The 15,077-nt window shown below is 34.5% G+C and overlaps 1 pseudogene across 1 annotated transcript; it reads right to left on the bottom strand.

The window, feature by feature from the left end:
• Positions 1 to 7,953: 7,953 nt before the first annotated feature.
• Positions 7,954 to 14,703, bottom strand: LOC114321271 (annexin D5-like; annotated as a pseudogene). Its single transcript, XR_014328970.1, has 3 exons — positions 14,488 to 14,703; positions 14,272 to 14,361; positions 7,954 to 8,603 (listed from the first exon to the last, which is right to left on the bottom strand). The product of XR_014328970.1 is annotated as an annexin D5-like (transcript).
• Positions 14,704 to 15,077: the final 374 nt, after the last annotated feature.

Raw genomic sequence — 15,077 nt, 5'->3', positions numbered from 1 at the left:
GACACAACTTCAAGTATTGGAAAGTGATGATGATTTCAAGGAAGAATCAATCCAAAACAAGCCACTCGTCATTTCATGCTGCAAAACAAACAAGGTTTGGCATAGCCTATCCAAAAAAGACCAAGACCAAATTCAACTCATCAATAACACACAATCAAGTGCTTGTGTCTGGTCTAGCAGCGAAGATGAAAATTGCGTATACTTTTCAGTTATATGCAGATTGACCAACAGGGAACCCTTATATGGGAATGTAGGTCTCCAACTGCACAATTTTACAGTTTCTGTTCATATTCAATAACCTATTCTACAAACCTAACAAATTCTCATATAAAACATCTTTCTGGTCATTGATGCCTTCTCAGAAATGAAATTGGTACTCCAACCAACCGTTGAAGAATTTGAGAAACACGATCTAGCCTTTGCAAGAAATCCATACACGGGATGATCTTACGCTTTCTCAACACTCATCAATGTAAGCAAAACTTAACATACCTTTCAATATTATTCAAACTGTAAAATTTTCTACTTTCTTAACATGTCTTACTACATAGTTTTATAACATATTTCAAACATATATATAACTTACAGACTCCATTACAAAACCAAGATTAAGCACTGAGAGAAAAAAGATGGACAACCATTTTCCAGAAGCAATGAAAAACAGATAAATCCATTTCCCAATCAACCACGACAACCATTGGACAATTATGGTCTTTGACAATGCTGATGGGATATGGAGGCACTATGATTCTTTGAGACCAGCAAAAGATTGCCACAACAAGCACTTTGAAATTGCAAAGGAAATTGTAATTTAAATAAAATTTCCTACTTACTTTCATTCCTTTAAAAACATCTCAACTCATCACTATAATTAACAAAAACACCCACTAACTATTTTGTAGCAACAACATCAACTGAGATGGAATAAAGCATTACTCAGCAGTCAAGGAAACATGTTATCATCTTAAGAGTGCCAGACAGTAATTGCATCAATTGAGGAATGCCCACAACAAACCCCACAATTGTAAGATACAAAATCAATAAACTAATCTTCCAATATGCTAAATTTTGCAGTTTTACCTAACTAATTAACGTCATCTAAAACTTTGTAGGAATGATTGTGCAATCGCCGTCTGCAATGCTATCAACCAATATATCAACTGACAACTTGTGCAGAAATCACTTCGACCAACCGAGTGGGTCAAATTTCGAGTAGAAATCATCAGTCAATTCCTCAATGATGAGAATCGATCTTGGAAACTCGAGCACTACCAAATGTTGACAAAACATACCAAACCATAGAAACAATGAACAAACTTCTTGACAATTCAAATATTCAAGTGAACATAGTTTTGTACTTTTTTTTTAACATGTGACAAGAACTTTACATGCTTTTGGAAATGATTTTCTTCTGGTTATTATGGTGAAAATGATTGTTGTCATTGATGTTGTTGTTGCTCTTCTGCTTGTTATTATTATTGTGGTTGTTCTTCTGATGTTTGTGTACTTGTTTGTGGTTGCATATATTTTCATACAGTAAAGGTTGTTTCCAATAATTCTTCAAACTGCAAAATTATGCAGTTTCATCAGGTTGTTTCTAATAATTCTTAAAACTGTAAAATTATGCAGTTTTTTCATAATTCTTAAAACTGCAAAATTATGCAGTTTCATTGCTTAAACAAAAATTATGCTACACAATTATGCATCCAATTTCATGACTCAACAAATAGATGAACTGCATTTCAAAATTTAAAATAAAACTGCAAAATTTTACAGTTTTGTCGCTATGAAATATGAAATAAATGAATCATGTAGTAAAACTGCATTTCAATATTATACAATTTTAATAAGAAATTTTCAACAACCTTCTCAGCATTCCATAAAAATAAAACCAATCAAACCCACAAAAAAAATAAAAATAAAAAACAAAACGAAACTGTTACAAAACAACTTCAATAACTAAAGAACACATCAAAAAATAAAAAACAATTCAACCAACTTTATTCATTACTTCCATAATACCAAGTATCACATTTTGTATTATCATAATTCCTCAAATTCAAATACAAATCCAAAAGAATAGACTGTGGCCTCAAATAACAGCCTTGCATGTCTTCTTATTGTGATTCCCATATTTCAAGCACCTCCCACACTTGATTTGCTTCACATTCTCACCCCTAGAAGGTATTATCTTCTTCTTGTTCCGCCCAGGCTGCTTCTTCATTATAGGAGGTTTGATAATCGAACTACCGGTACCATCAAAGTCAAATCTCTCACTTGAAGGCACTAGATAAACAGATTCCTTGTATGACTCTCTAAAACAATCTACATGAAAAAAGGGATTAATGAAATCATACACATCTCTACCACTACTACGCAAAGCATGCACCGCATGACAACAAGAAAACCATTCAATTGTCATTCATGGCAAGAACAAGTTTGTCTACCAATATCAACATAAAAAGAATTAGAAGAATGAACCTCAAGCACAGTATCACTAGCAACAATCACATCCCAAGACTTAGCTAGCTTCAAAGAGTCCACCAACTTCTTTTTCATAACTGGACACAATTTCGTAGTCCATCTTTTAGATTCAGCTCTTCTATTAGACAATTGAGTCATGATTTGAACCCTAATCATATCAACCATACAAATAATAGGCAACTCACGGGCCCCACCAATCTAATTATTGTAAGACTTGGCAGCATTAGATGACATCTCACCATATCGTTTCCCTCTAAAAAATGCATTCACCCACTTATCATTTTGCAAACCATCGAACATACTATCAACTCTACCATTCTCAACAATACGCCTCAATTTCTCCATATAATGTTGGAAAGAAGCAACCGTTGGCGCATAAGCACATTTAACTAATATTTTCATCAAACTCAACTTATAGTTAGTATGAAGTCCCACCAATTTGTAAATCAAATTTCTTTTCAAATGATTCAAGCAATTTGCATGATGTGCATTGAGAAAAACCACTGAAAGAGCGTCTAGCAATCCATGTTGACGGTCAGACACAAAGGTCAATCTTCGGCCTGAACCAACAGCCTTTAACAACTGACTTAAGAACCACATCCAATTATCTTGATTTTCAGCGTCAACAATCGCAAAAGCCAAAGGAAACAGACCTGCAAATAAAATAACATCAAACTGCAAAAATTAGCAGACTTACAATACAATAACACACTAACAAACCAAACCTATACTAACTGCAAATAAATACATACCTTGATTACCATCATTTGATGTTGCTGCAAGCAAATGCCCCTTATAACGCCCCTTCAAGAATCTACCATCAACAAACAACAACGGACGACAAAATTGCCATACAAGCATCCATGAAATACCACAAACAACCTCCGAAAACACCTACTACTTTCATCCACATCTAATTCAAACACACTTCCCGGATTCATTCTCATAGTCGTCTCAAGATACCATCGAAGTTGGTCAAAAGAAGTTGCAAAATCACCAAGCAACCCACCTCTTGCCTTATCAACTCCTAACCATGCAACCCGATAAGAAACATCTATACCATATTACTTCTTCAACTTTTTTTTAACTTCAATAGAATGAGTCAACGGATTATCACTAATATCATTATGCACAATATCAGACACAAGTCTAAAACCAACTATTTTGCTACAAGATCTACGAGCGACAACCCCACAAGTATGCACATTATCTAACTTCATTATATAAAAAAAACGGGAATTCATCAACACCCTTCCATGCACAAACCATTTACAACCCGTAGACGACTTCATCATACATTCAGCAGTTACTCTTGTTGCATCGTTCTTCAAATAATTCACTGCAAAGCCATACTCAACTGCATACTTAGCCAATGCAATGCGGAACGCTGGCACTCCACCTTAAAATTCTTGACCAACACTATGTATAATCTCCTTCCAACTAGCAGACAACAAAACTCTCTCTGGTTCTGGATAAAAACTAGGCAACAAACCACCAAAATCATCACAATCGTTAACCAAAGAACTCTCACAAATTACAGAATCAATCCTACGAGAATTATCATCATCAACCTCCATAATTCTCTTATTACCTATAACAACATTAACAACATGAGAACCACTACAACCTACCATTGACAGCATATTCTCCAAATCATCATCACATTCAACAATACAGTTAGAATATCTAGGAATAGAGAAAAACAAACAAAAGTTACCAACACTCAACTCCTTGAACTTCGCAGATATTTTCTTAACAACTTCATGATAACTACATCCCTCACTAATCTTAATAGCAGCACAAGAATTATTGTATTTGCATATTAACATGAAACACCCCTCCATACTACAAAATCACAAACCAGCAAATAATTGTTCACAGATTCCAAACTGCAAAATTATATAGTTACAACATATCAGTACCAACAGTGCACAATTCACAATTCCAAACTGCAAAATTATACACTTACAACATATCAGTATCAAAACACCAGAATTCACAGTTCCAAACTACAACTTTAAAACACATTACACTATACAACAAACAAAATCAACAAAATCAAAATCATTACACTATATCACATACAAAAATCAATAAATAAGTATCAAACAAACAAAATTTATCACAAAACAAAGAACTAAAACAATATTGCCAAACACAAACCAGATATCATGCAAATTTGCTTATCTATATATACATACATATATGTATCGACAGATACAAACCAGATACACACACAGAGAGAGATATATATATATATATATATATGTATATGTATGCATCAACAAATACATACATACACATACATATTTGTATCGACAGATACAAACTAGATACACAGAGAGAGAGAGAGAGACAACATACACAGAGATCGCCTGTACACAGAGATTCAGATCGCACAACCAGATCCAACTCACAGGACAATGAGATCGACCACACAGCACAATGAGATCGACCACACAGCACAATGAGATCGCCATAACGAAGAGAAATCGAGATCGCAAAGGCGAAGATTTGATTTTCTTTTTTGAACGGAGCAAATATTTGATTTTTTACGTATATATAGATCTCAAAACAAAGGGTAATACAGTCATTTACAAAATATGAAAATAAAAAACGGGACCACTAGGTATAAAACTTAAAAAACTGTGGACCTATTAATCTATTAAAAATATATTGGGATTAGAAGGGAAGTAGATCCCCTACACAGGACTACATAGTAATTTTTCCTTAATAATTTTGCTACTTATAATCACTTCATGGAGATGACTACAAGCCCATTTTGATTATGAGTCCTATTCAAAATTTAACTCAAAAGTTTCGAAAAAAAATTATAATAACAAAACAATTTTCTAACACTTTAATCCTTAAATTAAAAAAAAAACATAAATAAATTCTTCCATTTTTTTTTTGTTACAGGAAAATCCTCCCTGCCCTCCCGTAGGTCTAAGGCAGCGCCCCTTGCAGAGATCACCAAGGTGTCCTGTTAGCCGTTTCGAGCGATGAGACTATAACCTGGAAACTTGCCCCAACCTCCCAAAACAAGCTCCGTTTAAGTCAGGACTCGCACAGCGGGGGAGCATTGAACCCACACCAAGTACTGATTAGACAACTTGAGGTCCAACCTCCTAACGAACTGTGCTTCGCCCAGGAGATTGGTCCAAGGGAGCATAAACCCCAAACCTTAACCACAATGCCCAGGAAATTCTTCTATTTTGATTCTTCAACTATCATACTTTCTTCGATTTGATAATTTGCAACAGACTTGATGGGGAAAGTTCGTTTTAGTGGTCTAACTTTGTTCCAATAACAATCAAGTTTGGAAAAAATAAAATAAAATCAGTAGTAAACTTTTCAAATTTTAATAATTACTGTTGAACCCGTGGGAGCCCACCACGGGTCCCGTTTCGATAATTTGAACCAATTAATGTGTAGAACTTGTCGAATATTATATGTTTATAAAAAATTACGTTAATCAGATATCGATTGTTACATGATCAAATCAGTTTTGTATAAAAAAATAGAAGATGAAAAAATAAACGGTTAACAGAAATTTGATCTGATGAGATAGCTATCGATATTCCATCAATGTGATTTTTTACAGGCATATAGTACTCGACAAGTTCTACATATTGAATGGTTCAGATTATTGAAACGGGACCCGTAGTGATTCCCCACGGGTCTAACATCACCCTCTAATCCGATCATAAACAGAAGAGAAGCTTAACCCTAATTAAAATTATAAATTTATAATTATTTTGAGAAGGTATCACTTATTTGTACTTTCAACCACAACTTGAGACTAGTGTAATTGTTGAAGTTTGGGACGACAAACTTTATTCTTGCATTATTATTTGCTTCAAAATTCTACCCATGTAGTATCTGTCTCAGCTAGCACCTTCTCAGAGTAATCAACTTCTTGCAATAAGTTAAAACAAGGGGAAAAAAATATCAATTAATAAGTCTTATTTTTCTTATTAATTTTTTATTAAGTCCTATTATTGTTATCTTGAGAAGGCTGATTCAGAATTTTTTTTATTTTTTATTTTTTTGGATTATTAAAAGAAATTTTTTATTAACTCAATGTAAAGGATTGCAATGAGTTAATAAGGATTAAGAAGAAAATTTCACAAAAGAAAGGCTGATTCAGAAGTTAATGAAATTCAATGGGAAATTAACGAAAAAATAAGAGATTAAAATTTTTGGGACAATTTCATTTAATATAAACAACTAAAAATAATTATAGTTTTAAGAAGATAGAAGTGGAAGCAAGTTGTCCTGATTTACTTATGACTACGTAAAATACAATTATTTTATCATTAAAATATGTGCTAGAGCCTCGAGGATACGTGGTAAACTCACCTTCACTTCTGTCATTTTTGTCCTATTTTAGTCCATTGTATATATATATATATATATATATATATATTTTTGATTGATCTAAATACTAGTACTTTATGCTTTCCCAAGAAAATATGTTAGTTTAACCTGACGTTTTTTAATATGTTCTTGACGGATCAGCCTGAAATTTGTGCACAGTTTGAGAAATTGTTAAGAAGTTGGAATTGTTTAATAGTGGAAAAATACGATATATGTCTCACACTCTTTATTTTTATTTTTATCAATGCTTATGTAGATAGTCATAATTAACTCTTCGTTTAAAAATATATTACAGAAACATTAAAAATGAATAATATCTTGAGTTAATTGGTGAAAAGTCTTGGGTATACGTTATTTGATCAATAGTTTATTTTATTTTATTTTTTGTGCAAAGGACATGGTTAACAAATCGTCAAAAAATTGTTGTCGGCCGGTGGACAAATAGGCATATCTTTTGAACAAATAATGTCATTTTAATAAAAGTATACTTAACCTTGAGTCTATTGGTTCAAAATTTTTAGAAACAAATCTATGACCTAAATACCCTAAGGCCATGTTTGTTTGGATGGACATGAGCTTAGGATCGGACTAATAGTCCAATAAAATTATTAATCCAATGTTTGGTTAAACAATTGAAGTACGGATTAATTATTTTAAACTTGACTATTAGTTAAGATAGGATACATAATCCAACAGATTGGTAGTCCTAAGACTATTAGTCATGGGAATACTAATCCAGTCCGCCCAAACAAACATGGCCTAATATCTTGTCATGGAATGGAATCTAACAATATAAATTAGTAAAAAAATAAATCAATCAATGATCTATAATAATCTTGGTAATAATAAAGTATAACAAGTTAGGTCGCGTACTTGATTTAGCAATCTGGGCATATTCTTACCCATTCAAAAAAACATGGGCATATTCCCACAAAATGAAAAATACTCTCCAAGAAATAAAAATTGATAGATTTTAACCTTTCCAAACACCACTTTAGCAAATGTCTCAGGCATTGCATTGCGCAATTGTATTCACATGCTCATTTCATTAACCATGACATGAGTAACATATTGGAAAAAGATGAGAAATGAAAGAATACATATGGTCATTATATTAAGAATACAAATACAATGTAGCAACGAATTTTACATCAGAAATCAGCACCTACCAACCCAAAACACAAACACACAAAAAACACAACACAAAGATCAAACATATAGTAACAGAAATTACAAAATAACATGTACACATGCAGGGTCCACAAGAAACTTCAGGGAACCTTCACAAAAATTCGCAGGACAGACCAGCGGGGTGTAGCCAAGAATCTTCAATCAAGCAAATCGACAAGTTCGCTATTTCTTGTGACTTACACAGTACACAGCATTCTTGAAAAAACTGTCGAACAAATGTCCAAATTCTAGCTGCTAACCAAACAACACACAAATGTGGCCGAATCGTAAGATAATCAAGATCCACACCTTATGTTATTATTCACTTCTGGGATATAACAATATCTTCTCTCTCATTTTCTCTTCTAACGATTGGGGCCTATGAGAGAGAGAAGAAAGGCCTTGTAGGGTCCAGATGTCTCTGATTGAACAGCATCATTCAATGATTTCCCATATTTCTGGTGGTACTCTGCCTTTATATACTACATATCAATTTCAGCCCTTGTCACTGTTATCCTTGTTAGTGATGTTTCATCAGTTCCCATGCCTTTCATTGCCTTGTGCAATCCCTGCCAATGTTTGTTTTATAATTGCACAAAGCTTGATTCGATTAAAAAGTACGAAAAGTTGTTTGGTTTAGTTTTTTTCAAAAAGATGTTTTGAAAAATTATTTTGAGAGAGAGTTTTGGAAAAAGTGATTGATTTGATGTGTGCGAGAGAGAGATTTGTTTGAAAAACTTGTTTGGTTTACAAGTTTTGAGAAATTTTTTTGGAAAAATTTGTTTGGTTTCATTACTTTTAAAAACTTATTTGTAGAAAAAATTTCCCAAAATTTTTTCCGAAATTCAAACCAAACAAACCCGGCCTTGTTTGGTTTGTATTTGAAAAACATGTTTTGAGATAAAAAGTACGAAAATTTGTTTGGTTTGGTTTTTTTTCAAAAGATGTTTTGGAAAATTATTTTGAGAGAGAGTTTTGGAAAAAGTGATTGATTTGATGTGTATGAGAGAGAGATTTGTTTGGAAAATTTGTAAACCAAACAAGTTTTGGAAAAAAATTTTGAAAAAATTTGTTTGGTTTGATTACTTTTGAAAACTTATTTGTAGAGAATTTTTCCCAAAATTTTTTGAGAAACACAAACCAAACAAAGCCTAAATTTCTCATAAAAATAGCACCGTATTTTGTTTCTTTTTTTTTTTTTTTTTGAGATTTAGGTGCTAATTACATGTGCATCATTGTCTTCTTTTTTTCCTTTTTTTTTTTTTTGTTTGGAATAGCTTAAATTTGGTAAAAGAAAAAGCAAGTGAGAGATATTTTCTTGTGATTATTGAATGAATTTTGAAATATTGCATGCATGATATTTTCGAAGGAAGGGAGTTATGGATGCTTCAAGGATGGGTTTGGGCCAAGACTATGGTCCAAGTTGGTTATGGAAAAATTGCCATGCGCGCGCGCACCGACCTCCCACCCGCTTGGACCGGGCCTGGTCCTTGGATCTTGTGCTTGAGTTAGGTTTGGGCTAAACCAAATTGGTGGTCTACCAACCTAATCTTTTTGGGCCAAGTCTGCTGCAGATATGTATATTATAGTGTGTGTAACTCACACGTTGAATCCCCATCAATTCGTCCATTACTCTAGGAGTAATGAGCATTGGTTGCTAGCCTTCATGGGCATTAGTTGCCAGCCTTTATGGCTGGAAGGTTTCTCTTCTCCCCAATTGTGTATAAAAGGAGGCCCATCTTCCTTCGGTTAAAAAAAAAAAATTTGCTCTCAGATTAGAGTCAGTCTCCTCCTATAATTTTCTTTATGTGTGAGAGAGTGCTGCCATTGTCGGTTCGCCAAAGCTAACAGAAGGTGCTTTTGCTTTAGCCGGTCTAAACTGTCGTATCCTGAGAGACAGAAGTCGACGTTTCTCTAGCACCCACGGTGAGGCAGCTAATCTGTTTTAAGGACACTGTGGTATCACACAGGCTTCGGTTTGCTTCATTTTTCTAGTTTTATTTTATTATGAATTTCTATAAATTTCAGTATGTTATTGTTCTGAAATTCAAAGTAGTTGTTCAATACGAATCTATTTATTTTATTTAAGTACACAATTTATGCAACAATCTTAAAACAAATTATTTGTGTTTATCATGGAATTAGATAATTAGATTTATATGAAATTTGAAAGGGAAAAAAAAAAAAGACTATTAGCCATGTTATGAAGTTCCGAATAGTTGACTACTGAACACTGGATTTGTGTTTCCTAATAGTAAGACTATTGGCTTTAGAGTGATAGGTTAGACCAAATATGTTTGGATGCCTAATTCGATTGATAACATTCTGGGAATGTATTTACTGTGATATGATTTTGAGAGTTTCATAATCATTGTGACACAAGGAATTATTTAAAGACCATGTATGGATTTTTGGAAAAGACCAAAAGCCTTTGTATAAATCCTACCTAAACCCAAGAGGGTTAGGATATGCCTAAAAATCCGTTGACTTTGTATTCAACGGTTATGCACAATATAGCAGTGCATATCGATTTCTTGTGTCTGCTATTCTAGATATACACAAGAATACTATCATAGAATCCAGAAATTCATCTTTTTTTGAAAATGTATTTTCTTGTCGTATTTAGGAAGGGGTTCCAAGTTCCATGAAAGAGGTTGAATGTGACAATGATCATATAGATGATCAAGTAGATGATTAAGCTAAGGAAATAGATGAGCCAAGAAGGGGTAAAAGGGATAGGACCGCAAGTTCTTTGGCCCAGACTTCTTGATTTATTTGTTAGAAGAAGAACCTTGAACTTTCCATGAAGATTTGACTTCACCGGAAAGTCCTTTGTGAAAAGAAGCAATTAAGAGTGAGTTTGACTCCATCTTACAGAACCATACTTGAGAGTTAGTTGATCTATGCCCAAGCAGTAAGGCCTTGGGGAGAAGTGGATCTTTAGAAGAAAGATGAAAGCTGATGAGTCAATTGATAAGTATAAAACAAGGCTAGTTATCAAAGGATACAGGTAACGAGAAGGTTTGGATTACTTTGATACATATTCACTTATGACAATGATTACATCCATTCACATGGTGATTGCGATAGCTGCTTTACGTGGTCTGGAAATACATTAGATGAATGTAAAGACAGCTTTCTTAAATGGAGATTTAGATGAAAAAATCTATATGAAGAAGCCCGAGGGGTTTTCAGCTCCAGGACAAAATAAGAAAGTCTGTAAGCTTGTCAAATCATTGTATGGTTTGAAGCAAGCTCCTAAGCAATGGCATGAGAAGTTTGACAACGCTATGTTGTCAAATGGGTTCAAAATCAATGAGTATGGCAAGTGCGTATATGTCAAAAGACGTTGACAGAGGTTATGTCATTTTGTGTCTATAAGTTTATGACATACTCATTGTTGGTAGTAATGATGAGATGATTAGAACTACCAAGAGATTGTTAAACTCTAAGTTTGACATGATAGATATGGGCCTTGCAGATGGAATTTTGGGTGTTAAGATTACTAGAACATCTGATGGTATTGTACTTTCTCAACCTCACTATGTTGAGAAAATATTTGAAAAATTTGGTAAATCAGATACAAGTGTATCTAGGACACCAGTAGACTTGAGTCTAAACTTGACCAAGAATAATGGTGAGAGTGTCTCTCAGCTAGAATATTCTCGAGTCATTAGAAGTTTGATGTATCTGATAAGTTGTACAAGGCCGGATATAGCCTACTTGGTTAGTAGGCTTAGTTGATACACAAGTAATCCTAATATTACTCATAGGAGAGGCAGTATGCAGGTGTTAGGTTCTCTACGCTACACGCGGGGTTATGGACTGCATTATACCAGATACCCAGCGGTACTAGAAGGGTATAGTGATGTTAACTGGATATCTAGAATAAAAGACTCCAAATCCACTAGTGGTTACGTGTTTACCCTCGAAGAGGTAACCGTGTTTTGGAAATCTTCCAAGCAAACATGTATATCGAGATCAATGATGGAAACTGAGTTTATTGTTTTGGATAAAGCAACTGAAGAAGTTGAATAAATTCGCCAGTTCGTTGAGGATATTCCACGTTGGCCAAAACCTATGCCTGTTATCTGTATTCATTGTGATAGCCAATCGGCGATTGGACGGGCACAGAGTCATCTGTATAATAGAAAATCTAGACATATCCGTCGTAGACATAATTCCATACGATAACGATTCTCTAAATGGAGTTGTCTCTCTTAACATTGTGGATCCACTAACCAAAGGGTTAACTCGAGAGTTAGTAAAAACATCGTCAAGAGAAATGGGGTTAATGCCTTTAGTAATATTATCGAAACGGAAAACCTAACCTAGTTGACTGGAGATCCCAAATCTAGGTTCAAAGGGACAACCTAATTTCGTATAACTGGTGACTCACTGAAGAGGTAAATCCTCTTATCCATTCCTTTGTATAATGATACCCTGTGGGGTTGGAAGGTTAAGCCAATGTTTTTAATGACCTAAGTGATATGAATAGTCAACCGTGGTATAATGAGATACCTGATATAGGTCATCTATGTAAGTGCGAAGTGGGGCCACTTTTTTAAGAATTGGTAAGGCCGAATTCCTTAAAGCCACTCATTGAACCATACTAGTGTTCTAGGGCCATATTGGACACACAAGTGAGAACAAGAACAATGGTTGGACTAATTCCTTTGTAAGGTCTATTATCTCGGTTTACACAAACGGCAGAACATTTCAAGACATCACGTTCACTGGTCAACCAGTAAAAACCTTGTTTTAAGGCTAATAGCTACCTTTTCTGATACAGGGTTGGTCTGTGTGCTCTCTCTCTCTCAGTCTTTGTTTTAAACGTTGTTCATTTTCTTTATTTGGTTAATTTTTATTCATGTGGGGGATTGTTAGAAAAAATGGTTTTATAGTAACTTTAATGTGAAATTAAAGTAGGTCCCAACCATTGGTTGAGGTATGATTAAATGGGTTTAGATTCTTTGAAACAAGATCTTTATACTACGAAAAGAATGACCAAAAATCATTGAGAATTGAATGAGAAATTGTCTCATAAAGATTGCCTTAGGAAAGAGGTATTAGGAATTGTGTATAACTACTAGTCCCACATTGATTGTAGATGAAAACTTTGATGAGTATTTAAACCTCAAGATTTTGATAAGGGTATGAGCCCTTTGGGGCATCCAAATTTTTTGAAGGAAGGGAGTTATGGATGCTTCAAGGATGGGCTTTCACCAAGACTATGGTCCAAGTTGGTTATGGCAAAATTGTCACGCGCGCGCGCGTCGCTTCCCGCCCGCCCAGACCGGACCGAGTCCAAGTTCGTGGATCTTGGATCTTGGGCTTGAGGCTTGCTGGAATTAGTTAGGTTTGGACTGGGCCGCATTGGTGGTCCACCAACCTAATCTTTTTGGGCCAGGTTTGCTGCAGATATGTATATTATAGTGTGTGTAACTCACACATTGAATCCCTATCAATTGGTCCATTACTCTAGGAGTAATGAGCATTGGTTGCTAGCCTTCATCGGCATTAGTTGCCACCCTTCATGGCTAGAAGGTTTCTCCTCTTCTCCATTGTGTATAAAAGGAGGCCCATCTCCCTTAGGTTGAAAAAAGAATTGTGCTCTTAGATTAGTGTCAATTTCCTCTTGTAATTTTCTTCCTGTGTGAGAGAGTGCTGCTATTGTTGGTTCGCCAAAGCTAACAGAAGGTGCTTTTGCATTAGCTGGTCTAAACCGTCATATTTTGGGAGATAGAAGTCAACGTTCCTCCAACACCCACAGTGAGGCGGCTAATCTGTTTTAAGGACACTGTGGTATCACACAGGTTTCGGTTTGCTTCATTTTTCTAGTTTTATTTTATTTTGGATTTCTGTAAATTCCAGCATGTTATTGTTCTGAAATTCAAGTGGCTTTCAATATGAACCTATTTATTTTATTTAAGTACACAATTTATACAACAAAAAATAACCAATGCAGTTCTAGACTGATTGAAGAGCTCAATAAGCTGTCACGATCAAAGCAAATATAAATACAATGCAACACATATTGCACAAAGAGAGTATAAACAAATGAATCTATAGAAATTATCATATGAAGAGAAAGAAGTAAAAAAAATGAGTAAAAGAAAATTAATCTTGTAAAAATTCAATATATTAGGAGTTCTTTAAGCATTCACATCTTTGAGAAAATTGTACATTTTTATGGGAATACATGATTTTAGAAGGGGAAATATGATAAATACTAACCTTCGCAAAGAACTTCCCAGGATTCTCAACACACTGCAAGATTGTCAAAAGGGCATATGTAAATTTCCCAGATGTTTTCTTCTTTATTGCCTGCAATAAGTTTGTGCATGTTTAAGCAAAATGTTGAAGGATAACCAAAAACGAAGAATAAAACAAGAAAAAACATGTATTTTAAAGACACTGAAGTAAACATATGGCTGCATAATAAAGATGCACCTTTTCCAATGAATGTCCGTACATCTTGTGGTAAGCAAAATTAACAGCAGCCAAATGTGCCCTACTTTTTTCACTGAAAATGCATATGAAAGTCTTGTCATTTGTTCCTATCCTCTTCTCCCTAGCTTTATATAGAGCTTTGGCATCATTCTCTACAATCATTGTATCAATTTGTGGGCCTTCATAGCGTGGCATAGCTACATATGCAAGCAGCATTTGCAAAAGCAATTTAAGTTAATAAACTAATTCTAAGATATTGGTGAATCATGTTTATCTCTAAATGTCAAAATATAAATATTTCAATTTGGATTGAACAGTTTGAGCATGTTCACAAGTTCTAGTGAGGAAGTTGTGGGAATTTATGGTTTTATAGGCTTATTTTGGGCCGACTTTGAGCCCAAATTTGAGTGGGTTTCACACGTCTTTTGGGATAGGTCCAAAAAGGTGACGTGTTCCTTTCCGCATGGCAAGTCACACGGTGAAGACGATTCTTCAAAACTATTTATGAGTGAATGGGAAGTTGACGTCGTTTTTGGGTTCGTGGAATGAACAATTAGAGAGTTAATAGTGGGTTTCCTTGAAATGTTAGT

The sequence above is a fragment of the Camellia sinensis genome, chromosome 5, assembly GCF_055761805.1.
Source record: "Camellia sinensis isolate YWXY chromosome 5, ASM5576180v1, whole genome shotgun sequence".
NCBI classification, from domain to species: Eukaryota; Viridiplantae; Streptophyta; class Magnoliopsida; order Ericales; family Theaceae; genus Camellia; species Camellia sinensis.
Note: the sequence above shows the minus strand (reverse complement) of the source record. Positions and strands in the feature narration are given on the sequence as shown.